This window comes from Lontra canadensis, unplaced genomic scaffold (genome assembly GCF_010015895.1).
Source record: "Lontra canadensis isolate GAN:19392208 unplaced genomic scaffold, GSC_riverotter_1.0 scaffold33, whole genome shotgun sequence".
Classification (NCBI taxonomy): domain Eukaryota; kingdom Metazoa; phylum Chordata; class Mammalia; order Carnivora; family Mustelidae; genus Lontra; species Lontra canadensis.
In genome coordinates, this window is record NW_022631027.1 from 15,268,655 (window position 1) to 15,281,037 (window position 12,383).

Here is a 12,383-nt window from a genome sequence, read left to right on the forward strand (position 1 = left end):
GTACACTGGATTTTATACTTAGTATGGGAAAATAGACTCTAACATATGCCATGAATCATTTTTTATATTAATTACATACTGAAATGATAATATCTTGGTTAAATGGTTAAAATAGATAACATTAAAAGTAATTTTATTTGTTTCTTTTTACTTGTTTGGACTACTAGGAAATTTAGGAGTCTGCCTGTAGTTCACATTACATTTATATTGAACAGGACTGGGTTAGAATGTTTGAAATTCATGTAGCTAGGGTCAGGTAAGTTTCAAAGAAAAATGGAGGAGATTTAGTAAAAGATATATTAAATTAATTCTGTTATCTTCTAAATGACATCCACTATGTGAAAACTGCCTTAAGATTAGGCTTAAGGGAGTTGTTCTGATACTGTTATTTGTGATAAAATAAAAGTGATGGACACATTTCCCCTGTGCATTGGGGAAATGTGCCCATCACTTCTGGAGTTCAAATAAAGCCACATTTCTGGGCTGTGGGATTCTTCCCTGTACTGAAATACTGCTTATGTTTACTTGAGTCCAAAACTTATTTGGAAAACTGAGCTTCTAAGATAAATAAGTGCTCTTTATGTCCAAATGATCTGGATAAATTAATTCTATAATTCATCAATATTCTACCTTTAAAGGATGCCAAGAAATAAGATATCGATGAGGAACAGATGAATAACAAGCTCTGTTATCTTTATTTTTCACACATTCCTTATTTCCAGTCTCTTTTCCCATATCTGTTTAAATATGTGGTTGTAATGAGAATTTATGACATATGAAATTTCCTTTTCCAATTTTTGAGTCATATATATACACCATATATTTTCATATCCAGACTTAAGACATATAATACATATTGCATTTTTTGTTTACTTGTGGCAGAATGGTAGTGGTCATATTAACTCATTGTGATGACTCTAAGTGGCATTTTTTATATGTCATCTTTGTCATATTTTGGTTTCTCACTTAAAAATAAAAAATAAATAATAAAACAAAATTCTAGATAATACAGATTTCTAAAGATACTTCCCAAAGCATTTATTGTACTTTACCTGTCTGAGTACAATACCATATCCAATCTACCATAATGTCTAAATACTTACTAAATACTGTAAACTAGGGAAATATGCATTACTGTTACATTATTAATTATTAATTAATTAAATTAACAATTATTATGATTGTTATTAGCAGAATGACTACCTATAAGTTATGAATTACAAGTTTTAAAAAACAATTATTTGGCCTAAATAAACTTACCAAATTAACCAGTTTTAACTACTGGAGAATATCATACTGTTTTGTCCCAGCAGAGGAGATGCAAAAAGTATCACAAGACACTTCAAGGGAAAGAGATTGTAGTGACCTTCCCCATCTAGGGCAGATCCTACATGAAAATTATAAAGTAAGGGTGTCTTATTTAAACATTTTATGACCCTTTATAGCAAATCTCCAGCTAAGGAAGGATCTCCAGCTCTGCCTACACATTACGACCTACTGGGAAAGATGTGATCACATAGGCAGTTTGGCCCAAGAGACAGATTCAATCAATATCTTGTTTGGAAGAAGGGCATATCTCTATACTGTTTAAAGGTTCCCCAGGTGGTTCTACTGTGGACCAGTTAGAGAAACTTTAACCAAAGACAACCAGAAACCCCATATTCCCTGTTTTCCACCATTCTCTTACTGAAGTCTGAACCCTCTGCATTTCAAATGAAGCTGATACTCTGCACCTTGCCCTGCTGATCTCTCTGCTAAATGTCATGACTAATTTGTTTTATATTTTCAAAGCCTCATTAGGTTGCTGGCCTGCTAATTACATATCCCAATTCATAATAAAACACTAATAGTTGAAAATGATTAAATTTGTAAGATGAAAATGATTAAATGTGTACTACTTTTCCAATTAATGAATTTGCTTTTTAACCTAGTTTTTAGTATATCCTAAGGCATGAGTGGATAAATAAAATATGAATTTTAGTCATTTTCACACACCTACATAGGAATACTTTAACTCTGGTGGGGCATTCAACTTTCCTTAAGTATTTCTACATAAGGATGATTTTAATGGGAACTCGCTGTCCTGCTCCCATTATTAACACAAAACCAGAGAGGAAGGAAGATTTCAGGATGAATACGAAGTGAGAATATTTAAGGAAAATATCAAGAGAGGTAAGTAAGTTGAGGATTCAGGTAATATAATATGGGAATCTGTTCTTGTCACTCTGAATATTTTCAAACTATGTTAGCTGCTTTATTAAAACCATTTTGGTTGTCTACTTCATGAATAGCACTGTAGTAGATAAAATTAGATAAAATGCAATATTTTCCCTTAAAGAGTATAGAGTCTTTGTAAGAAAACATGAAAATTTTAAATAAGTTTATAAATGTGTAAGACAGCAGTTCTAGAAAAGTCAAAATGGACCATATAGTCAAAGTTCAAAAAAAATTACTCAATTCATTAATGAATAGAATTACTTAATCATGAAAGGGATTGTCTTTGAATTTGGACAAGAGCATAGAAAGTGTCACTCTCATTTTAAAAAAACAAAAAAGTCATACAAATAAATAAAATTAATCCTTTTTTAGGATTTTCTTATATTGTATCATTGAAGTGGAATTCGATGATGCTACTCAAAAAATAATTAGAAAGACTACCTTTTAAAATTTAACTAATGTATGTTAGGAAGAGTAGATATTTTAAAGAGAATCAATGATGGTTGATGTAATGACAGAGATTTTTGCTCACTGCTAAGAATGATTGAAAAAGGAAGTATGGATATAATTAATTTATTAAGATGTTTCTACCAGTGCTAAGGAAGGCGATTGGCCATTAATGGTAATCATTGCAATTACATGAGAATGAAGTTGATGCAAACCAAGTTTAGAAATATCCATAACTAAAAATTTTTTAGGATATGAAATGATGTGATTAAGAAAGTGGGCAAAAAATTTAGTCCCTGGTTTCAAATACCGGGTCAATCATTTATTATTATTATTGTTGTTATTTTTAGAGAGGGATGAATGAGGGGCAGAGGGTGAGGGAGAGGGACAATCTCTTTTTCTTTCTTTCTTTTTTTCTTTTAAGATTTTAGCTATTTATTTGACCGAGAGAGACAAAGAGAGAGAGGGAATACAAGTAAGGAGAGTGGGAGAGAGAGAAGCAGGCTTCCCGCTGAGCAGGGAGCCTGACATGGGGCTGGATCCCAGGACCCTGGGATCATGACCTGAGCAGAAGGCAGACGCTTAACGACTGAACCACCCAGGGTCCCTGAGAGGAACAATCTTAAGCAGCCTCCCTGCTGAGTGCAGAGCCTGACAAGGGGTTCAATTTCATGACCCTGAGCTCATGACCTGAGCCAAAATCAAGAGTCAGGGGCTTAACTGACTGAGCCACCAGGTGCCCTCAATCATTTATTATTATTTGACCTTGAGCAAGGCACTGTTCTGTGCCTTATGTTGTTTGGCCATAAAATAGAGATTGTATTTATCTTTACCTTACTATTTATATTCAGGAGAGAGGAGTTTAAATGAGTTAATGTAAGTAAATTTCTTAAAAAGCATGAGGGTACACAGTAATATACAGATATTAACTATTATTATTACTAATTATGCAAAGTGACATATGTTTCTAGTTTATCTACAGTTATATCTATATACATGCAGTCATGGTTTCAATTGCTAATCTCTCACTCCCAAGAATTTACAAGGTTTTACTGTTTAGAATGTCCCAGACCTTTTTCTCTTGGCCTGTAATAAGACATTGCAGTAATCTGTAAACTCAGTTTGAACCACTGCGTGTTTTCCCATTGTATTGATCTGATATTTTCTATTGATAATGTATCATAATGTCTCTTTCTTTCTGGATGATTTACCTGTCAACCTTTGAAAGTCTTGTTACTGTAAATTATTTAATGTCTAATCCATGAAGTTAAGTGTTTATTGCTGGTATTTTTACATATACTCTATAGTATTCCTTCAAAATACCCAGCTGGATATGTATACTATCCTTTTGCAGATGGGTAAACTTGGCCTTAAGTGTTAAGTAATTAACTCCAAATCACTCAGTTCATTAAATATCTGAGTCAGAATTCAAACTCAGATAGAACTGTTTATGCTCTCCTAAACCAAAGTTTATGTGCTGTTGCCCTGACCTCACCAGGTTTCCTCTTGGTATTCTAATTTCTTTTTTAAAAAGATTTTATTTATTTATTTATTTATTTAGAGTGAGAGTGAGTGGAGGTTGGAGCAGAGGGAGAGGGAGAGAGAGAATCTCAAGCAGACTCCCTGCTGAGCACAATGCTGAGCAGCAATCTCGATCCTGGGGCTCCATCTCATGACCCTGAGATCATAACCTGAGCTGTTCTCCTAGAGCTGGATGCTTAAGCAGCAGAGCCACCCAAGCACCCTTGGTGCTCTAATTTCTAATCACATTTCATAGTCTGCTCTCTTTCTCATTCAGATTACTGGCCCATAGCTTTCATATTTAATTTCAAGTATTAATTGATGTAAAAGTTTTAGCTAGACAAATACACAGATTGGCTTATGACCACATTTTATTTCATTTAGAAATGCTATCGTTTTATTATTTATCTATAACATTATGTACATCATGGAGCTATAGTTTCTGTCTAGCAACTTAGTGAACAAGAATTGTTCATAGAGAACCAATAAGGGCTTCTGAGAAAATCACTTCAAGAGGTGTTTAGATCAAGAAAAGACCACCTGTTCTATTGAGATATATGACTGTATGAGGACTTATTTTCAAATTATTATTATTATTTTCTGTCTGTTTTAAAGGAAACATATTACAATGATTCAGGCCCAAAACTCTAAGACCAGCCTGTCTGGCTAGGTTAATCCTGGAGATGTCGCTGATTATGTGATTGTCAAGCGTGAATATCCAGCTACCAATCTCAGGTGAGGATTCCCACCTCATGGAGACAGCAGGGATCTTAACACTGCCAGCCACCACAAATAGGAGCTTGCAGACTGGCCCACTTCATCTTCTACTTGTTCAGAGCACTGAGGAGGACTAAATACACAAAATACTGGTTGAAACATTTTACTCACAGACAGGGGAAGGAAGAGACACAACACAGATTAAGATCAGTGTTTGTCAGTGTGCGCTGATCTGCCATGACTACTAGGTCTTTCCCAATGCACCTGCCCCTCTCATGCTGCAGGGGAAGACTCTGTTCCTTTCCATCTAGGGACAGATATACTGGTGTCACTGGCCAGGTGACATATGACAGTCTTAAGAAATACGAGGAATTTCACTGAGTATCAAGAACAGAATGTTTTCTCCTAATAATAAGAATCTAGCCAACACTAGCTTAGGACCTGGCTTCCTTATTGGGGAAGGTTCCAGACCCACGGCACTGAGTGAGCTAGTCCAGAGAAGGGCAACAGGTCATGCAATGGCTGCTTCCCCATCAGTGATTATGGATAAATTACCTAAACTCCACACAGCAATTTGGGGGTCATGATAATATTAGCCTCGTAAGGTGTTGGGAGGATTAGATAAATTAATATATGAAAAATGCTCACAACAGGGCCTGGCACATACTAGGTATTTTATTAAGTAGTAACAATATTTGTCCAGCTGGGACAGCTTTAAAATATGACTATTGTTCGATGCCCCTCACTGAGCAGTGTGCTTAAGTTCCATTCCCCTTGTATCTAGGTGGGCTTGTGACTGCTTCAGTCAATAGAGTATTTTTGAAATGACACTGTGTGATGTCCTAAATGAGGTTGTAAGTGACCATGCAGCCTCTGCTTTCTTTATGGGAACACTCACTCTTGGAGCTCCATGAAAAAAGTCTCTCTAGACTGAGAATGCTATGCTGGAGAAGTCCCACAGAAAGCCTATGTAAAGATGCCCGGACACTACACAGAGCAAAAGAGTGATGTTCACTGCACCCCCCTGATGTTCCAGTCTTCCCAACAGAAGCTTCAGACATGAGTCAAAGAATTTCTACCTTCTCCTGCCCCATCTACATCCCTGACTCACAGAATTTGCAAACATGATAAAATTATTGTTTTATACCACTCGATTTTAGATGGTTTGTTACACAACAAAAGGCAACCAGAATATTAGCCTATTTATTTTTGTAGCTTATATTAGAAGTATCAACACAGGTTTTGCCTTGCATTTGGGAATACTATTTTGCCTTTATTACCTTTATTACCACTGTCTTTCTAGTGGTTCCCTTCTAACTCAAGCCAGTTGAATCCCACTCAATTCAAACCAATAACCTGAGTTCTTTTTTGCACTCTGATTAGTGAACATTTTAATTTTTACAAAACTATTACAATCTGACAGTTCCTAATCTTTCCACCACTCCTTCAGTGCTGCTTACATTCCTTCCTACATGAGGCAAGTCAACCATTTCTTATGTCTTTTTCTCCTTCTTGCTATTCTCCTAGACCAGATTCAACTGCCAACTTCCTATTACACCTTCTGACCTTAGATGACCTTGGCTCCTATTTCACAGGAAAATCACGGTAGGGACGCTGTCTTTCTCTCTGTCATCTCCTAAAAAGTGATTGTCATCTATAGCTAACCAATCTTCCAACTTCCCTCCTTCACTTTCTTTCCTCCTCCTCTCTTCATCCTAATTTAGTGAAAAAGTAGTGGTCTCCCTCCCATCTGAGTCTAATTACAAAGCCTAAAATGTGTATCATACCTCTTCTTGTTGTCTTGGGGCACTTGTTCCAGTAATGATCTCTTCTCTCACCAATATTTTCAAATTTTATCTTCTAAATCTTTTTTGTATACTGATATGGTCATGTTTAAATGTTTTCCACTCAGACAAAAGAAATTGTTCTATGCTGATGTTAATGAGTGACTCTTTTAACTTATCTTTTGTATTCTTATGCATTTCTTGAATTTATCTAGGGCATACATACTATACATAATTGAAAATATAATAGGGGTAATTTGATAATTGGTCTAATGCAATTCTTCAAAAGTTTTAATGTGATATTAGACTTTACATTTTACTTTATTATTAGTCACCTTTACTGGACAAACCTGTTTATTTTTTACTATTTTTTGTATATTCACCTCAGAAATTATGTAATGCAATTGAGCTTACTTTTCAAATAACAGGAGTAAATCTGAAGGAAGCATTCATGTGAGCTGGAGAAGGATTATTTCTATTTAACTTTCAACTACAGAGGGATAGTTAAGGACCATTCTCCTGGCTCATCAAATTTTCTGTTAATTTCCAAATTTGTGCACTTTAGCAAGTCGTTCAGATTACAAATTGTGTATGGAGTATGTATGTACTCAAACCATCTCCATAAGACTCCAGATCCAAAATAAGATCAGGATATCAAAGTAGAAAAATAATGCTGTGGTATTTTCTGTTGCTTGCTGATGCAATTTATTTTAAATTAAATTAGGTTAAATATGTAACTCAAGTGTTATAGTTAAGAAAATTACATAATTTTAACATTTATACCACTATTGCATTGAACTTAAGGGTGCTTTTTCAAAATGGAAAAGGAAGGTAATTGATCATGGTATGTTAGGGAATAACAATATACTGCCAACAATAGTAACAATATATTTGCCTATTTAGGTAAATTTGATATGTAGGCAAGTGAGAAATAACTTTCTAAATAACAAAATCAAGATATATTTATCTTAATTTATTCATAAGACATTTATTCAGTAAATGTTTGTTGGATTTTCCTAGCCACTTCTCTAAGGTCTAGGAATACAAAAAAAAAAAAAAACCACACACACACACACACAAAAATTTTATTCTCTATTACTTCAAACTCTTTGGACAGTATATGAATGCAGACAGTAAATTAGATATCTCAGAAAAACATCATTTGTAAATTTAGTAATCAAATTTCATTACACAGACTTGTGGGTTTAGCTCAGACATACAGAGACCTAGCATAGCATTATCACCCTTAGAACAAGAGAAAAAAGTTGAACAGATTGCAAATGAGATTTTTTTTTTGAACTCAAGAGAGAACTAGAGTGAGAAGGAAAAGAACTCACCCCATATCTGGAGAAAAAGAAGCTCAGGGAGGGAGAAACAGGACACAGCCATTTGTTTACCTGGATTAGATGCCACCAAATACCATATAAGTCGGTGAAAATATTAAGGTAGACATTTTTAATTAGTTGCAAAAGCCTGAGTAGGTTAAGTGTGAGATTATAAAGTCCTTGAGGGCCACAGACATAGGATAGCTGTGTCCCTTCTGCAGAGTGTTTTCTCTAGGAACACCATGAAGTACTCAGGGAATGTCAGGAAGAAATCTGAATAATGCAAAAAAACAAACCAAAAAAAAAAAAAAACAAACAAGAAAACCTCCTTCATGGGTCTTTCTGGAGTTGCAGAATGATAACTACTGCCAAAACTCCAGCCAGACCCATCCCTCTATCTCCTTCATAAAATAAAAGATTTTTTTTCTTTTCTTTTTTTTTTTTTTTTTTCTGCAGGGGATTTTGCAGGTAAGAAAATAGCCAATTTGTAGACCAGATACAGAGGAGGAAATTCATTGCATCTCAAGGTGGGAATTGTTGACTGCCACCCATTCCAATCTCAAGCGTGCCCCCCATCCCATCTAAGGAACAAAATCCTTAATCTGTAGGTATGAATTAGGGTCTCAAAACTGTAAACTAATGGTACTAGTGGAAAAGCACAGCAGTTAAGGAGGAAAGCAAGGAATTAAAAAAAAAAAAAAATTCTTACTTGGAGAAGGATCTCTAGGGACTGTGCTAGCCCTAGGTTTGCATCTGGAGAAGAGACAATCTACTTACAAAGGGCACACGGATGGGATCAAGACTCATAGTGTCTGCTTAAGACTGAGGCTTATCAGAGCGTCAAACACTGCATTCAACTGCCTACCAACAAGCTAACATGCATCTAGTAAAACTAATAGTGGATGACACCTGAGAGAACTGCAAGACATGGGCTTTTTCTAGGGAGAAGTGCAAAGGGAAACTCAAAACTAAGTGGAAAGACAAACAAAAGATATTAGAGTTATTTGTAGTGTTTGACCCACTGAGGATACCCCAAACAACAAACCCAGCCCCACATCACAGCCAAGTGAGGCTCATCCCAGGAATGCAAGGCTTGCTCAATTCCAAAAAAAAAAAAAAAAAAAAAAGAAAGTATTTTACCATGTTAACAGACTAACTAAATAAGAAAAAAAATTTTTTTTTATCAACAGATGAAGGAAAAAGCATTTGGCAAAACCAGTTATCTGTTCCTGATAAAAACATTCTACAAACTAGAATTTTTTCTAAGTATCTAAGGACACTTCCTTAATCCAATAAAGAACATCAACAAATCCTACAGCTCACATCATATTTGACATGAGACTACTTTCTGCTTAAGATCAGAAATAAGGCAAGGATGTCTTCTTTCCCTACTCATATTCAACATTATGTTGATATGCTAGTGAGGAAGATTTGCAATAAGGCAAAAAGAAAAAGGGAAAGAAAAAGGCATATAGATTAAAAGAAGAGGAGAGGTGGAGCACCTGCGTGGCTCAGTCAGGTTAGCACCTGCCTTTGGCTCAGGGCATGATCTCAGGGTTCTGGAATCCAGCCCACAGGAGCCTGAAGCTCAGCATCAGGCTCCCTGCTCAGCAGAGAGTCTGTTTCTCCCTCTCCCTCGGCCTGCTGCTCCCCCTGTTTGTGCTCTCTCTGTCAAGTAAATAGAATATTACCAAAAAAAGAAAAAGAGAAGTAAAACAAAAGATATGACTGTCTATACAGATAATCAAAAAGAATTTTAAAGAAGGTTTCTAGAGTTTTGAATATGTGCAGTTTGTTTTATGTCAATATTTGTTTGATAATAATGCTTTTAAAAGCTTTTTATAAAAATTGCAAGCTAACAAAGCATATTAATTTGCTTTGAGGAGTTGACAATGACTCCTTAAATATTAAAATATAGTTCCTAGGGGCACCTGGGTGGCTCAGTGGATTAAAGCCTCTGCCTTCAGCTCAGGTCATGATCCCAGGGTCCTGGATCGAGCCCTGCATCGGGTTCTCTGCTCAGCGGGGAGCCTGCTTCCCCCTCTCTCTCTGCCTGCCTCTCTGCCTACTTGTGATCTCTGTCTGTCAAATAAATAAATAAAAATCTTTTTAAAAAATAAATAAAATATACTTCCTAAAGTCCCAGCCAGTTCCTCCCGCAGCCCCACAGTCTCCCACCTCCTCTTTCCTTTCAACATGATAGATGGTGCTGCATCCTTCATTTGCCATAAGACTGCCTGGCAGGTGGAGCGGCCATGTCCATCTCCAAGACCATGGTAGTGCCCGTCAGGTGGGTGAAGCTGCTTCTGCAAGTGCAGCAAGCCAGAGACAAATCACCATGGATAAGCAGTAGGGAGGGCATTATAGACTGTATGTTTCATATCCCCCAAGGAGCAGGGAGTCTTGTCCTTCCGGTGTGTAATCAGATACTTCCCCACCCAGGCTCTCAACTTTGCGTTCAAGGACAAGTACAACCCCTTCCTGGGTTGTGTGGATAAGAGAACCCAGTTTTGGCACTACTTTACGGGGAATCTGGCACTATGTGGTGCCACTGGGGCCACATTCTTGTGTTTTTGTGTATCCTCTTGATTTTGCCCAACCCATCTAGCTGCTGGTGTGGGCAGAAATTCAGAGGCCTTAGTGACTGCCTGGTTAAGATCCACAAAGGTGAAGGGCCTACACCAGGCTTTAATGTGTCTGTATAAGATATTATCATCTACCCAGTTGCCTGCTTTGGAATCTATGACACTGCAAAGGGAATGCCTCCAGATCCCAAGAATAATCACGTCTTCATCAGATGGATGATCGCACAATCTGTCACAGCAGTTGCTGTGTTCACTTCCTATCCATCTGACACTGCTTGTGTCAGTAGGATGATGCAGTCCAAGAGGAAAGGAACTGACATCATGTACACAGGCACACTTGACTTCTGGAGGAAGATTGCTCCAGATGAAGGAGCCAAAGCTTTTTTCAAGGGTGCATGGTGCAATCAATGTCCCCAGAGGCATGGGTGGTTCTTTTGTGCTTCTGTTGTGATGAAATCAACTTGTTCAGGTAAGTTAATTCCTATTTTTTTCCCCTGTGAACAGACTTGTATTATATAACATACCTAGGGTATTTTTTTCTGAAGATTTTTATTTATTTATTTGACAGGGAGATCACAAGTAGGCAGAGAGGCAGGCAGAGAGAGAGGGGGAAGCAGGCTCCCCGTGGAGCAGAGAGCCCGATGCAGGGCTCGATCGCAGGACACTGAGATCATGACCTGAGCCGAAGGCAGAGGCTTAACCCACTGAGCCACCCAAGCACTCCCATACCTAGAGTATTTTTGACAGACTATTGGCTATTTATCAGTGGCAACTCTTTACTGGTTCAAAATGGGAAGCAGTAATATCCATCTGATCAGTTTTCTCTCAAAGCCATTTCCATGATGGTGAGACTCAATTACATTTTTTAATTTCAGTCACTCCTGTTAAATAAATTTGAATAAATAAAAAAAATCTGAAATAAAAAATGTCTCTTAGAAACAACAACTTTTGTTTTTTTCGTAAAGAATATTGATCCTTTTTTTTTTTTTTCAAGCAAAGGATAGATTTCAAAATTCTTTGTAACTGATTCATTAAAATTGTATAACTAGGCTCTGGGAGTATACTTATCTTCTTATTTTCTTTTGAGAGGGCCTGGTATTCAACTAAAGACAGTCTCACCCCATGAAGGCAAACACTTAAAATGAGAGTTCTTAATGACATTTCAGTTATTTTACTTCAATATAATCCTTTTTTTTTAAGAAAGGCCTTAATTTTTCTTATTAACTTTCTCATAATGTCACTGATTTCTGTAATTTCATATTCATTTGTAAACGGATTTTTCTTTGGATTTATTTTATGAATACATTACTTGCATACCACCTGTTATAATTGTTTCACTATGATTTAGTGCCTTTTCCAGTAAGTACTAGGAATAGCTTTGTGCTCTAACCTTTAGAGCATAATTCGCTAGTGATAAGAAGTAGTTACGAAATCAGCTTTACATTTGAATACCAAAATTAATTAAATGGACATCAGTAGGATTGTTTTAGAGCATGTGTCCCACATTAGACATTGTCCATTTTCTTAACCAATATTAGTTTGTAAATAAAAAGATCTACATTTCTTAAGAGAAATTGTTAGTAAGTAATGTTTACATCTTCTTAAAGCTACCTCAGTGCTCTGACTTCAGATATTTTCATTCATAAATACCCTAGGGCTCTCTGAACTTTCTAGTGGAACATAGAAATATTTAAGTTCTTAAAAAAGTAACTGAACACATGGGCAAGTATCAGGACATTACACGTAAAAGTGAATTGAAGGATGTTTCTCTTCCTAATTGTATTATT

The 12,383-nt window shown here is 36.4% G+C and overlaps 1 pseudogene; it reads left to right on the plus strand.

Annotated features, from left to right (window-relative positions):
• The first annotated feature begins 7,504 nt into the window (after positions 1-7,504).
• Positions 7,505-11,047, plus strand: LOC116873461 (annotated as a pseudogene).
• The last annotated feature ends 1,336 nt before the right edge of the window (positions 11,048-12,383 follow it).